Source organism: Tauraco erythrolophus, chromosome 8, assembly GCF_009769465.1.
Source record: "Tauraco erythrolophus isolate bTauEry1 chromosome 8, bTauEry1.pri, whole genome shotgun sequence".
NCBI lineage: Eukaryota > Metazoa > Chordata > Aves > Musophagiformes > Musophagidae > Tauraco > Tauraco erythrolophus.
Genome location: NC_141472.1, coordinates 8,591,985 through 8,612,541, shown reverse-complemented (window position 1 = coordinate 8,612,541; position 20,557 = coordinate 8,591,985).

Genomic DNA, 20,557 nt, shown 5'->3' with positions numbered 1-20,557 from the left:
AAAACAACAGCAAGATTGTCATGTTTGTAAGCACAAAAGTTTAGAGTACAGGTTTCTGGTCCTCAGTTACAGCCCTGGAATAATTTACTTTCTCTGTCATTCGAAATTGAAAAAAAAATATTATTAAAATCCACAACAGAGCAGACCGTACCTGCCTAAGGAAGCCTAATGTTCACTCATAGTGTGGCTGTTTTGTGAAGCATATTCATGTTTCCATTTGAGTTATTAAAGTTATTGTCACTGAGGTATTCTGTCTCCTTTAAAATATTTTGTAATTGTCACAGGCTTCATAAAAACCAAAATACTCTGAAGACTTGAAAGCCTGTATTTTTTTTCTCCACTTAGCACAATTTTTCATTATCAAAGTATGTAGATTAGAAATCTGTGTAGTTTTTTCCATTTTTAGAAAGTTAATCTAGAAAACAAGTTGTCGTAGTACTTACATGACTTAATGAAGTTACTGAGATTACTTTGTTCCCTTATGTCCCAGAAATGGATTTTCAGGAAAGCTGTTACCATTCATTGCTTTAATTGGCATCACAAGCAGAGATAATGAAAGATTCTCTGTGTCAATTCGTAAGTCTTTCAATGGCTTTCATGAAAGAATAGATTTTGTTGACTCTTCCTTTGCCATACTTTTTCAAAAGAACAGGAAATCTTACAATGTTTTCATTCTTGGGACAGGCGGGGGGGGGGGGGGGGGGTTGGTGTGTGGAAATCTGCACTTTGCCTGGGTAAGGTATCTTGGCTAAATAGTAAAATTTTTAAGTCCAATTATTTCAATTTTTGATACCTGACAAAAGCAAAACTCGCTTTTCATTGTTTTCAGTTAAAGAGCAATTAAAGACAGATGAAAGAACTCAGAATTTTAAAAAATAAAAGGAAAAAAAGGAAGCAATTTCTGAGTGGTTTAATTTGGTAAAAGGAATGAGGAAATCACTAGAGACTAATTCATGGATGCCTAGTGCTTATGAATGTCATTCCACAGATCATGACAGCAAGGCCATTGGCAATTTCATTACCTCCAAAAGTCATCAGATATGGTCTATCAGACTTGCAGGACCTGCTGGAAATATGATCTCCTTGAACCTTAACAGGACTTTTTCATGCAAAAGTGTTCTTAAGGTTATGCTAACACTTGTACAGTTTACCTCAAATAGTAGTTGATTTCTATTCCCAAAAAAGCATTAACCATAGTTAGCAGATTCACATGCTGACTGAAACCTTGAAACTGTAAAAGGGGAAAAAAAAAAATAGCAAAAAAAGCTCCTTATCTGTACCTTACTATCTGGACAGCGACTACCAACTGTCTGGTTTTTTACTAGTTACCCATCTTAAATACAACAACAAAATAACCACCAAGAAAATTAAAAAAACAGCTAAATTTTCCCTCTGTGTGTGTGAATGCAGGAGAACAATGATATTACAGAATATATCTTACACATAGCTTTCAGTTTATTGTGTTAATTTATAATTATTTTTAAGAGACTGCCAAAAGATAGTTAACTCTCACTTTTCAATTTTAGTATATATACATGTGTTTGTATCTTGCAGGCTTATAATCTATAATAATAAACTGATGACTTCACAGATGAAGTCTGAACTATTAACTGAATATGCAAGTACTAGATGACTTCATTCTAGACAGTAGTTTGGGGTACAGGAGTTAACAGTAGCTGCTTATTTCAATGAATATGAATTCCAATGAAAAATACTCTGGGATGGTACTGAATAGTTTAGGTCTTGAGTAATTAAAAGAGTAAATTGCAGTCAGCACAGCTGTGCAAACAGGTCAGGACCTTTTATAATCTTGCAGATAATGATTCTTAGCAACAATTCAGCTTCTCCAATTTGGATCCAGGCTTCTAAGCCCAAAACTCAATCACTAGCAGCAATTTGAACTCATGCCAGCTAAATTAAAGAAATACCTTTCCATGCTCCTCTATGTATTCCTCTTAAAAAAAAAAAAAATCTTAAATTCGTCTGAATTTCCTTCACAGAAGGGGAAAAAAAAAAAAGAAAGAGAAAGGGTTAAGAATTACTGGGCAACATAAACTCAAACTCAGGGTTCTGGAAAGAGATAGGACTGTTTTCACAAAATAGAAGTGAATCAGGTATAAATATACCTGCAAACACTTCTAAACCTGCTTTTAAAAAGCTAAAACCACAGCTCTTTCTCAGTTCAGTACACTAATGTTTCCTATGTCTTACTAGAAATGGACTTAAAAGAAATGACTTTATTTCAAACTGTTGTGGGTTAGGCTGAACCCCCCCCACACACAGACGGTCATTCCTTCTCCCCCACCCCAGGAATGAGGGAGAGAATTAAAAGATAAACAGGAAACCCGTGGGTTGAGATAAGAGCAATTTAATACAGATGATTTAATACACAGTGTAGATGCTCACCACCCCCTCGTATGCGAAAGCCCGTCTCATCCCAAAGCTGCAATCACAGATGAACACAAGGCCCCGAAATAGAGAGGGGCAGAGAGAGATAGTATTCCGAGAGTGGGAGTACTGGGAGAGAGAGAGAAAAAGAAAAAACAACAGAGCAAAAGTGGCGAAAGAGCCAAAGCGCAAAAGCCCTTCTGTCCGGCTGCCTCTCACTTTTATACTGGGCATGACGCTGCATGATACGGAATATTAATTGGCCAGTTTGGCCCTCAATCTTAAGTTCCACCACAAATTACAAGGGGAATCGTGTCCCCCTTGTCCCAGCTATGCTTCCCCCCCTTATCCTTCCGTGCTTCTGCACTCTGGCACACTGAAAAGTCCTTGGAGTTTCACGTCCAACCACAAACATCAACTTGCTATCAACATTCGTCTCAGAGCGAGCCTCTGAGTAAAACCAAAGCACGGAGCTCTTCTAGCTGTTAAAAAGAAGAGCTAACTGTCCCAGCTAAAACTAGGACACAAACTCTCTATTTATTTCTAATAATTAATTGCATTGAAAATCTTTCCAGCTGGGTGGCTAAATGTGCATTGCTTGTGTTTTTTCATCATGAAGATTTCATTTTGTCTTGTGTTTCCAGATGCGTCAGTGATTTTCTGTCTCATTGAGAGGAAAATAGCCAATAATAGATGCAACAACGCTGTTTTAAAGTATTTTCATTAAAAGTAAAAAGAAAGACAGAACTAGAAAGAACAAAGTAGTTTATCTTCTGTCAAAATATGAATGCAAGAGGAGAAGGAACATAAATATAACAATTTGGTTTTATATGACATATGCATACAGTTAACTATGCATAATATAGATAACACCTCAAGTACTATGGAAATCACAACAAAAAAACAATGTCAGAAGTTTGCTTTAAAATTCCAACTGCTTTTTACTGTAAAGTGGAGATCTGGAAAGCTTTTACTAATCAAGATGTTTACTACTGCCATTATGATAATTTCTTTTCACAAACAGGAAATTTGCATGAAAACTTGTATGTGAAACATCTTCCTTTTTAGCTACTCAGCCAAAATGTAACAAATTAAAGATCATAGGGAATAAAGGATAAACAAGTGTGTTCTGTGTTCAGGTTTCTTAGAGTAACCTTATTGCTCCAAGAGGGATATATTAAAAAAAAAGTAATTTCCTTTCTATTAAGAAAATTCCTTCAATGCCAGTGCCTCATTTCGCTTGATAAACACAGTATTGATTGTTCACCTCTGCATCATTAGCCATCTAAACACATTAAAGTATAAAAAAATGTTACAATACAAATTGAAGCTTTTACTAGATGTGCCTCATGATATGTTACAAATTACTTTATTCTCTATTTGTTTTCTTACATTTCCCATATTTTTATCTTTTTTTGACAAAAAGGTCACTATTTTCCTTGAAATGTAGCAATAAAACAAGGAAGTTGAAACTGAGAAAAATAAGTAAATATAAACCTTGTGAGCATTAATAAGTATGAAAAGAAAAGAAAAGAAAAAATCTAAACCCACAAAAATTTACGTGCGAGTAAGAAATTTAAAACTGCCATTCTTTACTATGCAAAGAGTTAAATCTCAAGTGGTTTCAATGCTTTATCAGCATCATTTACGTTTTTCACCTTAGTGTTTGGACAATGTAATAGCAACTAGTAGAGCAGTAGTCTGTGCATACGCTTTTGAATTCTCTTAGCAATGAAGAATTAAAGATACATTTCAAATTTTCTTTAGTTTTAACTAATTAGTCTCAAATGTGGATAGTATCTCTGCATTGTACAGATGCAAACAAGCACAACTAAACTGCAGAGCTGAATCAGTGACCGCCTGTCAGCTGAGCTGCTGTGAGTACCTGCACGCTTGTGGCTAATCCCAAATGTGATGAGCCATGCATTCTATTTGGGTGGGATTTTTTTTGGTTGAAGTACCTTCATTGACCGAGTGTTCTTCAGCTCACCCTGTAAGCAAGCTAAGCTTGTACAGTTACAAACCTCTGCTCTCTCCTACAGGTAGCAATTTCTTATGCTGCCTTAGTGCAATCAAATGTGTTAGTCTACTCACTGTTCAGTGGATATGCTTTTAGATAGCTTTCATCATATATGGATTTGTTATGGAAAACAAAGTAGGTAAAAGAGTGGTAGATAAGTTCATAATTTCATAGTAAAATCTATTGACACTTTTGAGTTTTCTCTGCATCTCTCTGTTTTTCTAATGTATTAATATACAAAATCATTTGCATGTCAAGCTGACAGGTCCTCTTAAATGTTCTTTCAGGCTGAATAAGCACTAATATTTTAGGTTTTTGTTGACTACATGGAATCTTATATCAAAAAAATTCTGCTTTGACTTCTCTTTCAGCAAAGCGATACTGGTGACAGGGCTGTGCGATTCTTCCAATGTCTTCAATGGTCAGTTAAATTCACATCTGAATGTCGGCCAGCGCCACTCACTTTTCTACATCATATATAGTTTGGAATATTTTGCACTTTGTTATGACCAAAAACCTTATAGGGCAGAGAAGATGGTGGAATAACATAAAAATAATCAGAAATTCAGGCTAAGAAAAAAAATTATGGCTTCTAAGAGCCATGCTCACATGATTAAGTATTACTGATCCTTTGAGTATTTCTTCCTTACTTAGTGTAAATCAAGCGATTTGGCTTAAAGAACTTGTGTTGTGGCTTTGTGTGAGAATGCTGACACAGTGCCCACACTGTTCTGATTAATGTCTCCACTGAGACACTAAGCCTACTCCGAGTTTGTATGATCTCTCAGTCCTTTTCTGTTCCAGTACGAAGTTGAACAGTTTGTTTCACCTAAGCTCTTCCTTCACTCTGCGCGTGGTCAAATAGTGCTTTGGGCAAACTTGTTTAACATTACACTAGGAGGAGTCACATAGGCACAGGCAGTTTAACAAGTCACAATTTTTTGTCTTGCAGCCTTTGGTTACTACTGACAGCTGAGATGCAGTATTAGACTTTCCACTGAGTTAAATGTAGAAGGAGCAGGAGTCAGGAGGGTCAAAGAAGAATTCCGGATTGGGGCCACTGTCAGTCCAATCACTCTCAAAAGATTTGTAAGATAAAACACATCATGTAAGTTTAAGAGAATGCTATTTACAAATCAAGAACTGTATGCTGGTTATCAATTATCAAGATAACATTAACAAGATAAGCATATTAAATTTGTAAACAGAAAAAAATCTGTTATCTTGTAAAGGACCTTTAAATATTTTTCTATGTATGCTTTTTTCTCTTAGCCCAAGCTGCCACATAAGTCATTGAGTTTTGGATAGGTAGCAAAATTCCTCCTGAGGCCTGTGCACAGGTGCATGAATGCTTATGGGCTTGGTAACACTGTTACTGAACTTCTATTTCAACACAAGAAAGGGAATGACAGGAAGGCTCTTTTACTTAACGAGGATTAATGAGGTTTGATGTCTCTGATGGTGAATAGTGCAGATGTGAATGATTTATTTAGTTTATGGCATTCATTTTGAAATCAGAGAAATCCAGCCTGAGCCATATCAACTCAAGACTTGCATGTTGCTACCCTATTTGTCATTTAATTATGTAGATTTTTATTTAGCTTGTCATCAATGTCATCTACCTAAGCAAACTCCAAAGATCAGTATATACAGTCTAGTATGCCTAAAACTAAAGCAAGTAAACTCTGGAATGAGATGAAAATATCTGTTGTCTTGTGTGAGCAGTAAAATCACATTCTAGTATTCAGCAAAGCATGTCCCATCACCTTAGAGATGCAGATTATGTACTTTAGTGATCAGATACTGATTTCTTCTCCCTTCGATTTTATTCAAGTGTCTTCACCTAAGATTCTGTTTAAGAGCCTTGGAATCGTTAAAATATTAAGCCTTGGGCAGTTGGCATCTGGAAGAGAAACACTGCATGGAGTGTATCAGAAAAGCATTGGACAGATCCCTGTTCAGAAACTGAGAATTCTTTGGGGAAAAGGATTTGTAGAAGCATAGACTTGCTTTCTTACAGGCTAATCAGTGATGTAAGGAGTGTTGTGTCTCTCTTTCAGTCCTCTAGTCCTTGTCTGGTTTTCCATCATCCTTTATTTTCCAGTCTTTCCAGCCCCCACCCCCACCCTTCACTGTTGGTTGCATTAACCTTTCCCAGTCTCTTTTATTATTGCTCTGGCAGCCTTGGTCTCTCTAGGGCAAATAAGCCCTCCTTATCCTAGCACCTGAAATCAGTGGAGATATTCAAATTAATTAAAACCATAATTTAACTAGAAGATTGATGTAGCAACAGACAGGTAGAGTAAGATCACTTAAATTGAGATAAGTAGATACCTTATAGCTACACGTAGGACAGGAAATTGTTATTTGACAATTATGAAATTGGGCACTTCATAGTAATGGCACAAGGATTCTTCAGTGCATTTTGAAAAAGATACAAGGATGTTTTTTATTATATTAGCCTTCACTAACTGTGAGGCATTGGTTTGTTTTCTTCATATTTGAACTGGCAGATCAGTGGAGTAGTGCAAGCGTTTCCTTTTAGGTCAGAGATGGGAAAGGCAAGGGAGATTTACCCTTAAGGTCTCACTGGCTTAAGCGAGGATATCTACCACCATTTAAAAAAAAAAAAAGCAACAATGTTGTTGTAGCTGTGCAAAAATGTTTTTATTTATTCAAAAGCTGTTCAGCTGCTATCAATGTATGCCAAGAAGATTTGTAGTATTTGGGTCATCGAAGGCAAAATGATCGACCAAATTTATGTAATAAAGCTGAGAGAACTAATATGCCTACAGTCTATTACAGGAGAATCTCAGGAAAAGTTTTGCAGGAATTCTGTGTAGCTGAGAAGTCTTCATATCTATGATTTGCTTTTCACAGATTCAAACAGGATTGACCTAAAAGTGAAAATATGATCTAGGCTTACATGCAGGCAATTCAAAATTACAAAGATGACATACAGGATTCTATTTTTTTTAGTTTCTTTGATATAATCCCATTAACAAGAATCTTGCTTTTGCATAGAATAGAATGAATTCACAATTATGATGAAATTTGTGTCAAATTCAAGCTTGTAGCTAATTATCATCTATATTCTGGACCTCTCAAAGTTTTCTAAAAAAAAAAAAAAAGAAAGAAAAAAGGATGATGTATAATTATGGCTATCTTAATGTTTCAGTTTGTGGAGATTATTTTAGATTTCAGATGCGGATAGGCCTGTGTAGACTGTACAGTTGTGATGTAGAATGAGATATTTTAATCCTTTGATATCAAGTCAACTGATAAATATATTTGGAACTACTTCCATGATAGCAGTAACAAATCTAGAGGGAACAGTGAAACTACTTACATTACAGTAACACAGAATATGTATGGCTTTTTTTCCATTGAGTGTGAAAATCTGCTGTCTGTGTTTCATCTTATATTGGTCATTCCATACATCAAACAGGATTTCAATTACTAGAGCCTCGGGAAAGAAATATATGGCACCGCTGTCCATAAATGATTTTATTTGGACTCATTTTGATTGCCAAGAATGGAATTTGCATTGGAAAAAAACAGAAGAGTACTGAAGAGAACTGCTTATTTGGGTAGATTTATTTATGCTCAATCCCTTAGGAGGTTTTCTACTTTCTTAGCCAAATTCATATTGTCAGAGGTCTATGCACTGACCCTATTCTGTCTTGAGTCTGGTTTCAGTGAGCTTTCTCCAGGTTTATACGGTCTTTGCTTTGCTGACATAGAGCGATTCCATATGTAGTCTAATCCAAACGTCTCGTGTAGTCCAAATCAAAGGTTCTTTGATCCCTGTTAGTTTTCCAAAATCTAATGATTTTTCACATAAAATGATTTCAAAACAAGTGGTGTTATGTTTAAGAGATTAAGAACATGGACAAAGTAAGGCTTATCTTTTCCAGAATATGATTGTTCGTATGGAGTTATGATTCTCTGATCACTCCGCAAAAGCAATTTGGAAAGAAAAGTATCTGAGCAGTATGTGTTTACCTAAGTTATTACTTGCTTAGAGACTTCTAGGAAAACCCCTTTCATAGAATTAACCTGTAGTATTCATCTGCTTGAGAGAATGCCTACTGTAAATAAAGGTTAAACAGTGTTATTTTTCTTTATTGTCAATAGATAGCTTCTCATTCTTTTATGTTAAAGGAATACTGAAGAAGACTTGAAGTAAAAAAGACGATCTTTGCACAGCATGAGTACAAAGTTTTAGTTTGAAAGAAATTTTGACGCAAAAAGAATTTAGTCTAGACGTTAGTAGAACAGGTTTGGTTTTTCTTTTCTCCAAAGAAAGTTTAATAGTTTGTGATCTAAAATTGGTTCATAATTTTTGAGATTTGGAAGTTCCTTACTTTGTTTTACAAATAAACTTAAGCGTTTTTAAGTTTTTGGCTGAGAAATGTCTAAGTTAATTATCTGAAAATACACTGATTAAATAAGATGAAAAACTGGTGATCCATGGTTCTATTTGACTTGAAGCTGTGTATTGTAAACTTCAGGAAATGGCTTTAGCTTTTTTGTGGGTCTGCTTTGTTGTATAAGTACATGATGTCGGACCAAAAGATTCTATCCTGACCTGAAAAAGTCTTTCCCATTTTACTTATATGCTTTGAAAATTAAGATTCTATGAATCAGTATTGTCTGATACAAAGTCAGAGAATTCCCAGGAAACTTTCTTTTTATCATCTGGAGAATTTTTGTGGGAGATTCCGTTACAGCAGGTGTGCTGAATTTGTAGACTGAGGCAACAAGCAAGAGGGTGGCATTGAGGGTTGTTAAATGAGAAAGTGGCTTAATACGAGGGACTGCTGGAAAAAGGTGGATGTGTCCAAGGGAACAGCCAATTGTGAGGTTTGCCACAAGCAACAGGAGGAAAAACATCTAGCTCAACAATGAAAGTCTAATAATGAAAGATATTTGCATACTACACTTCTGCATGGCACTGTAAAGATGGCAAATAGTGTGTAATTGCTAAGATTTATTAATGTATTCATACACTTTTGTAATAGCTCTAGTATTTTCTAGTAACACCCAATACATTTATAAATGCATTGTTGGCAAAGCTGTTTTAGTTAACCAACCACTTCTAAATTTATAAAATTTTTGATACATTATTTTAGCATGCACTTTAGAGTTTTCTGCATATAAAAAAGCTCCTAATTTCCTTTAAATAAGACCCTAAGGAATTCAAGCCCAGGAACAAGATTATTTAATGGCTTACTGAGTTGCTAACGCACACTGTTTTATAGCTACTTGAAAGTAGTACACAATTTGCCTTCGCCTTTATGGGATGGATTACAGTTGTTTTCTTTTGTGGAACTCAAGGTTTAACAGCTACAGAGGTATGAATAGGGTATCTTCTCCCATTAGAAAATGAAAGTTCTTCAAGCAGGATAAAATGTTTAGTCTGCATAGACTAACTGGACTTGATTTACAGTCTTCTTGATGAGACCTAACGGGTTTGAAATTTGCTTGCCACTTCTCAAGGCTGGCAGGTTTACCTTGGCACCACGTGCTGCCGTGGCAGCTGGAGGTTTTACTCTGAATTCCCCAACAGCTTCATGGCAAACTCGCTCTAATCAAGACTTTGGTCACAGCACGGAGAAAAGAGCCAACTCTTCAGCATCTCATTTACTGGTGTGTTAAACTTAAATAGAGGTACATTTAATAACAAAATATTTTGAAATTAAGAAATTGAGACAAAATAATATTTATATTTTCAACACTAGCAATATTGACATAAGTCTGACGAACACATTTGCCAGGTGTTTCTGGAAATTTTTGTTTTCATATTTATTTTAGGTAACTCTGGTAACTCGTTTCTGTAACATTTTAAATCTTGTTTTCCTCTAATATTTACTGGAAAATGTGACCTTGTATTTCTAATTTTAATCTCATTTCTAACTCATCCTCTAGTAGATCAGAATGCTCTCTCTTTCTTGACAGACGTCCTCTTGTAGCAGAATTTATACATGCTTTTGTTTTTCTCTTGAAAATAGGTTGATGTTGACTAAAGCCAATTTACAAATCAATTTTTCTCTGTTCTGTGTTCTATGTGGTTTTTTTTTCTGGGGAGAAGGAATGGCAGTGAGTGAACAGAAGTTTAAATACTATCTCATGTTGAATGGTTGATTTTAAAGGAGTCTTAACCTACAGATTTAAATGGAAGCGCATTATCTGTAACTTTAAAAGGTATATTGGAATTCAGGTTTGACTCAGCTTTACAGTACATAATAGGCTCATCAGAGTTGAACTCACAAAAAAAATCTAGAAGCCTGTGTCTTTTTTTTTTAATATTTTAAATTATGAACCTTATTTCTTTTTATGTAAAGGTTGAAGTGGGAAAAGAATTGAGTACAGATGGAAAACTAGATTTTGACCATAAATCAAGACTATTTTTTTGTTCCTCCCCCTCTGTTCAAGACACTGAATATTCAACTACATCTGCTACATGATGCTTTGATTGCTCAGGTTCAAAATAGGTTAAAAGGATGTTGAGGAGAATGTGAAATGTATTCCTAAGTATTTCTGAAATGAGGAAAGTAGAAACCATTAGAAAACTCAGCCCACCTTGTCAGCTAGCATGTTTGAGGAAAGGAACAATGTTAAGAAATATTTGAAGTATGCATTCTCTTGTTTGAATTTGTATTTTCTTAATTCTCAAGCTGGTTGACAAAACTGAGAATAATTTTGAATTGATAGGCATGGCAGATATAGGGAGATCTATTCAGCAGCTGTATGCCATTATAAATTGATAATTCTAGACAGATTAGTCTAAAGGAACAAAAGGGCTGTGAAGTGCTAATTACACTTAAGGACACCTGCTCACACTCTCAGATATCTTCAGTATGTTCCCATTTATGCAATGACTCCCTTTCTATCATTTCAGTTGCTGCTATGCAAGCGTAGCAAAACAGAGATAATGTTTGATATTGCTTTTTAATGCTATCTGACATGATGTCATCTGACATGATCACCGTTGGGCAAATGAGGATTTTCACTGTTGCTCTTAGCTTCAAAATAAAAATTCATCCTGTGTATGTGCTGTACCTGCCAAGTTCCCTCTTTAATCTGAGTTAATAGTCTTCTCATATATAGCACACTAACTGTTCCCTTTCAGAGGCTTTGAAGAGATAGCCAAAAGTTAATGCATCGAAATTACATAATGATAATTTTTCAGTGTACAAGAATGACCTTACAAAAATGGGATGAGTAAAAAGCTTACTTTATGTAGTATCCTCAACCCTAGTTGCTTGCACAGTGCCCAATGCAGGGCATGGCACATCAGAATGAGGATCAGAGAGGCCAGTTATCTGACCAGAGAAGGCTCCTTGGAGCAATCTGTGCTCCAAGCAGAGATTGCTGTGTACAGAAGGGTTTGAAAGTCAGTGCCCCTCTGAGATTTTAGCGGTCTCAGTGTCAAGAAAACTGCCTCCACCTCCTGCAAGATTGTCTTACTTGAAGGCTGATATTCTTTCTTCCAAAGAAGGAGTTTTTGAACTCTTTACTTTTGAACAAGATGATCTTGGAGGAAGAGCAATACGTTCAGCATTAAAGCATAGTTCCACAGCAGAGGAGACCTGGCTCCTATAGATGCTCGTGGTGTTCAAACCAACACCTCCTGGCCTCTGGGGAGTGCGCTAAGCACAAAGGTCTGAGCATTGTGCCTCAGTGCTGAACTGGGATACAGGAGCTGTTGTTTCCTGCTTTTATGTGTTTATATCTTCGGAACATTCCTCCTCTCTCTATATATATATTACTTTGTAAATGGTTTAAAAAAAATAGGGTGAGGATAGCTTAAAGGCACTTGGCAGAACCGTAGCTTCATAATAAATTATTTTTAAGAAAAGCGATGATATTACAGGTGATTTTAATAAATGTCAGTAAGGGGACAGCATTGTGACAGAGGGGCTTTCAAGCTCTTGAGAAAACTGCTTTACCCTAGAGGAATGTTGCTGTAGGTTTCCTGACGATTTTCTGCACTGTGAAGGGATTTGCAGGCAGCTCTCTGGGGCTGAATACCTTTCCTGTCCCAGTTAGTGTAAACAAAAGCTTTCTTTAGTCAACAATTATCATGTTCAGATCACAGTGTGATGATACTTGAAGCCTCTGATATGCTTGACTATTGCATATGTTTTCACGGATGAATTGGTAGAGAAACTGATCAGATTGCAGGTGGGTGATGTCCAAAAACTGCTCTGTGTCACTAGGATCAATTTGTCTTGGAGGAAAAGAAATAGTATACAGAGCAAAGGTTGTGGCTTTGGGCAGAGGACTCTCTGGCTTTTTGTAAAACACCTTGTGAAATTGTACACCGGTTATCATAAAATGATAAAAAGCACCAGCCATTTTGGAGCCTCAGACCCACTTTATAAATGGAACTGTGAATAATTAGACCTTTATAAATGGTTTCTCAAGAAAAACAATTGTCAAAAGAATAAATGCAGGGGAGCAGTAGAATACTCAAGTGCACGATTTTCATTTCTTTAGAAGTTATGATTAATAGAGTTAGCCCACAGAATCTTTTATATCTGTTCCTGGCCTGCAAAAAGCACAAGGCATCAGCGTTGTCTGAAGCCATTTGAATTATAAGAACTGAACTTTGCATTTTAAAAGACAAATGAACTTCACTTTTTAAATTGCTTTCAATCTGAACTTGTTCTTGTGTTTAGCCACTGACTGCAGTGTCAGGGAAACTGAATATAGTGTTTGCTTCTAGAGCAACACAATGAATTTATCAGAATTAGGTAGAAATTTGACTGCGTATCTCGGCATTAATCACAAATGTACAACTCCTGATGGTGTTTTTCCACTTTTTTGCCCTCGTTTAGTATGCTGAGTAGTTGCCGTTGACAGTAGCCAGAAATTTGAGTTGTGATTGCTTTTTTTTTCCTCTTAATGATTTGCTATTGATAGATAAAAATGAAAGAAACATCTTTTTAACCTTTTTTTAATTTCTATCTATTCCAGAAAGGCTCAAGGGATTTGAATTAAACTCTGAACAAATTGACATTAGGCTAAAAATTTCCATGTTCAACCACAAAATATAGTTTAGAGGACATCAAGATACAGTATAAGCTTACACACAAACTGAGTAGGAGCTCATTTATTTCTCTTCATCAAAATCAAGAACATACTGTGTTTATAGTTTTACACTTGATTCAGGGACTGAACTTCCTTCCTGATGAAATCACTGGGATTTGGCAACTATTTGCAATTTCTTATGCAACTCTATAATATTCAGAGCTGTGTCAAACTAACTGAAAAGAAAAATAATATATCTGAGGCTTAAGTGCTGGTATGTATACCTGAGTGCATACACCCATTCAAAGAGAAAAGCAGGTCATTAAAAAACATTCTTGACACCAAATTGTTTATCTCGTACTACTGTCAGTTTTGTAAGTTTTATTATTTCTTTAAACTTCCATAAAAAGGTGAGAATTCTGCTACCAGGATGTATTCATCGCTTGCTGTACACACAGATGTTTTCCTCATCACTCAAAACAATTCCAATAACTGGTAGCCCTTTATTCTCAGCTGCATAAAACCTAAAATATTGTAAGCTGGATATCTGATTGATTTCGCTCTACAGTTTGATTTTTGTGAAATAAATATGTCCTTTGTGAAACATGCTGTCTGCTTAATGCATTTGGAAACAATTATGAATTGCAGCTTATTTTCCGACAAGAATTAAACTTCTCTAAGTGCATTGAGGTTAGAGTGGTCACCCAGAAGTTTCCTTTTTGAAGAGTTTAGAGAAATCTTTTCTCAGTTTTGGTTTCCAAGCACTGCCTTTTTATATTGTTCCCTCAAAACCCGTGTGAGTTAGGAATTCTGAAAAGAAAATAAATTATTAGGAATGGGTAAAAAAAACATAACTTCCACTCCAAAACTCATAAATTCTTTTTCTCCCCATCTTTTTCCAGGATCAATTCTCTCAAAGGCTTTATTTTCTGTTTCCATTTTGGCTGAGTTATTCCTTGTGATCGTAGTTCATGTGGTTTGCTGTCCAAACTGAGCCCCAAACCATTCTGGATGACATTGCCCAACTTGGACAAAAACGCTGTCTGATTACTTCAAAGGTCAGCATTCCTCCTTAGTTGATAGCCCACAAGGGCTGAGCAGGCAAGTCCTGTGGCTGTACAAACAAAGACAGGAAAAGGGGCTGTGAAAGTCAAAGGAGAGGAAGATGACTGACCTTCTGTCCTCTTCTATGTCCAAGAAAAACAAAAGTTACTGGTTCTGGTACTAAGAAAGTACCAAAAAAGTGGCCTACTGACCACACCTCTTATTCTCTTTTCAGCAGGATTTCCTACAATTTCCAAAAGTCTGAATCTGGATTTACCTGTCTTCTGGCAGTATTTAAAATCAAGACACCACTCTCTTTACCACAGCAGAATCAGAACAAGGTATAATTTCTGGCTACTGCAATAAATACCTAGTCTCCTGACCTAGAAAAAAAAACTAATCTAGAAAATCACCCAGCAGGTAAAAGAAGTCAGACACTCCTGACTCAGAGACATCTACAAGAAAGAAACTGCAATACTTTTCACTCTCCAACCCCTTGCCTTGTCCAGAGGTGCTAAGCCACTGCTTTCATTTTTCTTCTAATTTTATTTACCTTTTTTTTGTACTTATATTTCTTTCTAAACCTTCACAATGCTATTTGAATTTTTCTCTACTTCCTAAGGTGTCTCAAGATGTAGTTTGAAAAATACTGCTTACCCCAACTGTTTGGCACTGTGAGAGCAGAGTATCTACTGTGGGGACTAGCTGTGTTCATCTGTCATGGACCTCAGACATCACGAAAAGGAAAATATCCTTGAACAGACTCTATGTAGGGGAACATCCATATAAAGAACAGGAAAGAAATCTGGAGGAAAAAATCAAGTTATCCCAATGGTCACTGTTATTTATGTCAAAGGGAAGGAAAGACTGGTATTTGTTAAGACATAAGCTCAAAAATGTTGTCTCATGTGAATGGGGAATCAGTATCTTGATTCAGTTGTTTCTTAACTTAGCGGGATATATTTAGGGTATTTCTACTCTTCTTGACCCTTTCCACAACAGCAGATTTTCTAAAGCCTTCTCTCTTATTTTCCTCCTCTGAATAAAACAGAAATTGATTTCATTTCCAGCATCTCGAGGCATTCCCAGGGCTGACTTTGTATTAACAAGACAGATGTATTATACAGAAGAAACTTTGGTATGAATACAGATGCATGAAACACTTCCTGTAATATAGGATCCCTTTATGCCTGGAACAGCAATCTTTTTTTTTTTTTTTCCCCAGCCCAACTAAAGCTCCTTAAAGATTCTGAAATATTCAGTTAAATAGTCTAATTCTCTCTAGTTTCTGTCTTGACCTGGAGTCAAACAGAAATGTAATTGGACTGGCTTTTCTCAAGGTACTTAACATTCCATTTAGTGGATTCATGAAACTTGATAAGATCCAACTGTTTTAATGAATATCCAAATTAAACCTCAGTTCAGTATTCCTTTAAGTTATGGAAAGAGATCCTGAAAAATTTTATAAGATTCTGAAAGGCATGACCTATATTTCTACTTTTTTAAAATTTTTAAATATTGAAGAAGTCTCAGTCTTTACCCCCCCCAAGTTTATTTTAAAGAGAAACATTTCCATTCTTGATATATCCCTCCTCATGTTGATAATGCATGCAAAACCCTCATAAAAGTTGTAGGAATGAAATCTCCAGTACCGAGTATCCAATATTTCTCTGATTAACAAAAATGCATGAATCTGCGAGATGTATAATAGCGTCTGGTTTATGCTGAATGTGTGTTCTAAGAGTTTCCTTTTCAGTGTCTTACTCTTTGGAGGAGATAACACTTTCTTTGTTCTCCTTGTAAAACAGTCCTACTTATACAGCACATTCTGTAATATGTATTTTAAGTTTTTTGTTATATAGTGTTCTTAATACAAATCAAAGACAGATAAGACATCAGTAGACTAATAATTTTTTTTAATAGTGTGGGAAAATAACTGAAATTGGGGAAAATGGAGTAATACAGCTTTGCAAAGTTCAGCTCAAAGGCTGCAATATTAGAGCAGCTTTGAGGTGAGAAACAGTTGCTGCTCCCAGGATGGACACGGCCTGCTGGTCAGACGAAATGAGCAATGTCTTTGAAGTGGGGATTAGAGTGGTGAGGAGGTACCATGGCTCATCCCTGTTATCAGGGGCAAAGAACATCTGGTGAAGATAACCGTCTAATTGCCATCAAGGAAGATGGATCGCAACTGTTGCCCCAGGAAATCTTGTCCTTTAGTTGAACTTTGCTCATTATAATGTCATTATAATACATAAACACACCTCCACCTCAAAAGCTACCCACCTCCGGGCTGCAACCACCCCTCACTGAGCAGGGGCCCTGAATTTCTTCTTGCCTATACCTTTAAATCGAAGCGAGAAAAGTTTGCACCAATCCTAACAAAGGTATGTATGACTAGAGTCACTCAAGCTCCACCTGAAAGTAAAGAAAAGGTATAAAATGGCAAAAGACAAAGGGGATGCTAGGGAGAAGCCCTTCCATCGGAATGTCTGGGATCAGTCGACAGGCTGAACCTCTCTTCCCCCCCACCCCCCCAGGGACACCTGTTGGGTGAGAACTCTGTGTTACGTGCATTAACTTACTAACATCTTGCTAGCTATTTAATATTATCACCGATTAGTGATAGTTTTATATTATCACTGCAGTATTTTAATTAAAGTTGTTTTTGTAGTCAGTCACTATCACTGGCTATCTACGAATCTATATTCTGTCACGAATAAAATATATATTTCTATTCAAAAGTCCTGGAGATTTCTTGCCCTTATTATTATAAGGACATCGGGTTATAGAACTACTGAAACTGGTGTACTCTCCAAAGTTGCTTAGAGACTTTTGCTCCTTATAAGGATGTTGGGTTATAGTACTACCGAAACTGGTGTACTCTCCAAAGTTGCAGACTGGTCGTTTCGACTGCTTAATGTGACAAATAGGAATTCCTGTGTTTCATAGTCCTTTTGATTTGGAGAAAATTAGAAATTATAACTGATGCTTTTCTTGACGTATCTGAAGTAAGCATTGATTTTGGGGGGAGCTCTCTTTTAAGCTAGCAGTACTATATTGCCCCATCTCTAGAAAATGTTGAAGGTGTTCTGGTATATTCTATTCTCATGAGGAAAATTAAATGCAATTGCTCACTTTGAGGCTTTAGAAGAAGCATTACAAGTGAAGTATGACATATACAGTGGCAGATGTATCTAGGGGTAGAACAGAACAGATGCACTTTCAAAAATAGGAAGCCTATGATTTTATCAAGAGTTGGAAAAAACTCCCCTGGAGTCAACAGAATTTTTCTGTACAACTTGCTGGGACAGCAAGGTCAGGCCTTCACTGAAGCATTTCAATTTCTTGCATGCCAAGAAAAGCTCAGAGGGACTTTGTTCTGCTCAGTTAGGCTTAATGGGTAATGACTAGCTCTCTTGTTTTGCAGCTAGATGTTTGCAGAGGGCATGTATTACAGAAATTTAGTGTTGCACTGGGATATAAAAGTTGCTATATAGCACATAATCCATTCCAGGTCACCAGTGCTTTCCACAATATGCATAGATGTAATTGATATTTTTCTATAGATCTGGTATTTATGACAGAGGTTAGAGATTGAATATGTCTTTACTTCTGGCCTTGCAGAATATGCCCACAATAAAGCAGGGAAATGAGAGGGTCTGAGCCCTGGGGAGCCCTCTGTGGCTAAGCTATTTTGTTAGCTAGGTGAGAGAAAGCAACAGAGCAGAAAGTGCTAGGAGCAAAGCAAAAGCTCTAGAGACTATAGTACTGAAATCTTTCACTATGACTTGAAAGCATCTGCACACACCTAATACTCATGACAGAAAATATTTGCAAGGATAGTTTCCTCAGAAAAGAGGATTTGATATTGGTATAGATTATTTAGACTGAGCTCAGTTCTGACATCCATTGGTGATGGTTTTCTTCTCCGTACAAGTAGCTTTTCTTTATTCTATTGTTGAAAAGTGAAATGTTGGTTTAGGGGATTCAGTTAATGCTGCCACTAAAAGTTTACCATATAGCAAATCTGTCCACTGAATTACAGTTTATGTTCCCTGCTATGGTACTCTCACAATAGGTATTTTTAAAATTCAGTATTATGCTGTTCTTTGTCCTGAACAACATTCTATTGTTTTGTCATGGTAGTTTAAAAAAAAAAAAAAAAGAGGCATGCTGTGCTTAGAATTATTGAAAAGTCTAATTGCCAGCACAGTAGTAAGAATCGTTCTATAAGCTGCAAAGCAGTCTTTAGCCTTGCTCATTTCAGTACTACTTAATGGTACTACTTTTGCAGAACTAAACCTACTAAGTAATAAGCAGCAAGGAATTGAGACTGTATATATATATATATATATATATAACTCACCTGATTCCTCAGCCTGGAAGAAAATGAGCGTAGAAGACTCCTGAAAATAACTTATCCTTGAAGAACAGGTTTTTCACAAAAGGCAGAGGCCTAAACTCCTACTGTTGTGCTGCAGCCTTAATACAAGGCAGAAGAAGACAGAACCTTTACACAGCAGAGCAATTTGCCCTTCACTAGTAATAGGCAGAGAAATATTAGTATGTTTCCTTAATTTAACAGAATAGTTTTCCAAGACATTAAGTTAGAGGAGTGCTTTAATGACCATAAAGCTCAGTGTCTGCATCTTAACAGGGTAAATCTATGATTTTTATTTTTTTCTTTTTATATCACATGGTTCCCATTGCTTCTAAAGTATATTGTTCCTTTATGGGTATTTTTTTTTTTCTGAACATCGCTATTGGATATAACACTTAAGCACAAGAATAACTAAATTAAAGCAAAGTGGGTTTTGAGATATTTATGGCTTTATGCATCCTTCTGAAATTAGGAATATATACTTAGAAAGTCTGTGCTGGGTTTGAAATGAAATATCAACACTTCAGAGAAACTAGGAATGGTTACTTTAAGTAAAAATGAGAAATTCCAGGAAAAAAATCTTAAATGATTGGCTCTAAATCATACCAAGACAGATGTTAAATATGGCAGGTAATCAAAACAAAAAAAATCAGTAAAACATATATGGATAGAACTTAAACCACAGTCAGTAATCACATTCGCTCTCTGCAGTTAGAAAGTAGTAGTTAGAAAAGCTACACTTTACAAATCATTATACTCCATAGGGAGAAGAAAGCCCAAAGCATAATCTGCTGTTATTGAACAGCAGAATCTGTTTTGTTTTTTCAGAATTCACAATCCGAATTGTTTTTTCAATTAAAGTTCCGCTTACAAGGTTAATTCATCATTGCAGTCTGGATCCCTAATTTTATAATTCATTTTGGGGGGACAGAATTGGATAATAAACAAAATTGGGGCTGTTTCTTTTGCCAGCTGTGTATTTTCATCTTGAAGACTTTTCAAGTGAGCCTTTGATTGTTCTGCTTCTGATCTTGAATCTAAATCCAAGTAACAGAGTGGTGATACATAACTTTTGCAATAGTTGTCCAAACATTTTATATCAAATGATATTCATGTTAATATTGTTCATTTATATATCTGTCATTAAGGCTATATTATGAGAAGTTTGTATGAATCAAAGAAGCATTTCCTGCCAAGTTATTTTTGAGATTAATGTTGAGGAGATGTGCATTTTATTCCAAAGGTTCAAACAGCAGAAAACAAAAGATTACACAGAATAGAGGAAAAATTCAAAATTTTGTAAAGACTGAAAACCCTTTGTGGTTAGTTATCTAACCGTGATAGTGGTTAAAATACAGCAATCCAGAAAGCAAGGACTGTTAGACTGTAAGAAACATATGAAATTGAAAAAAAAAAACCCACAGAATGTAGAACTGATAGTGAAATAATTATGTAGAGCTTAAGTATAAAATTATTGTACAAGAGTTTCAGTCAAACATTTAGCAATGTAATATGTGTTTAAACAGGAAAAAGACAGCAGCAATATAATAAACAACACACTGATTCACGTTATGCTTGTAAGCATTAATTAAATTTGCCTGAACAGCCTACTTGGATATCATTATGTACTAAATCATGAATTTGTCTTGTTGAGATAACATGATGATTTCTAGATACAACAA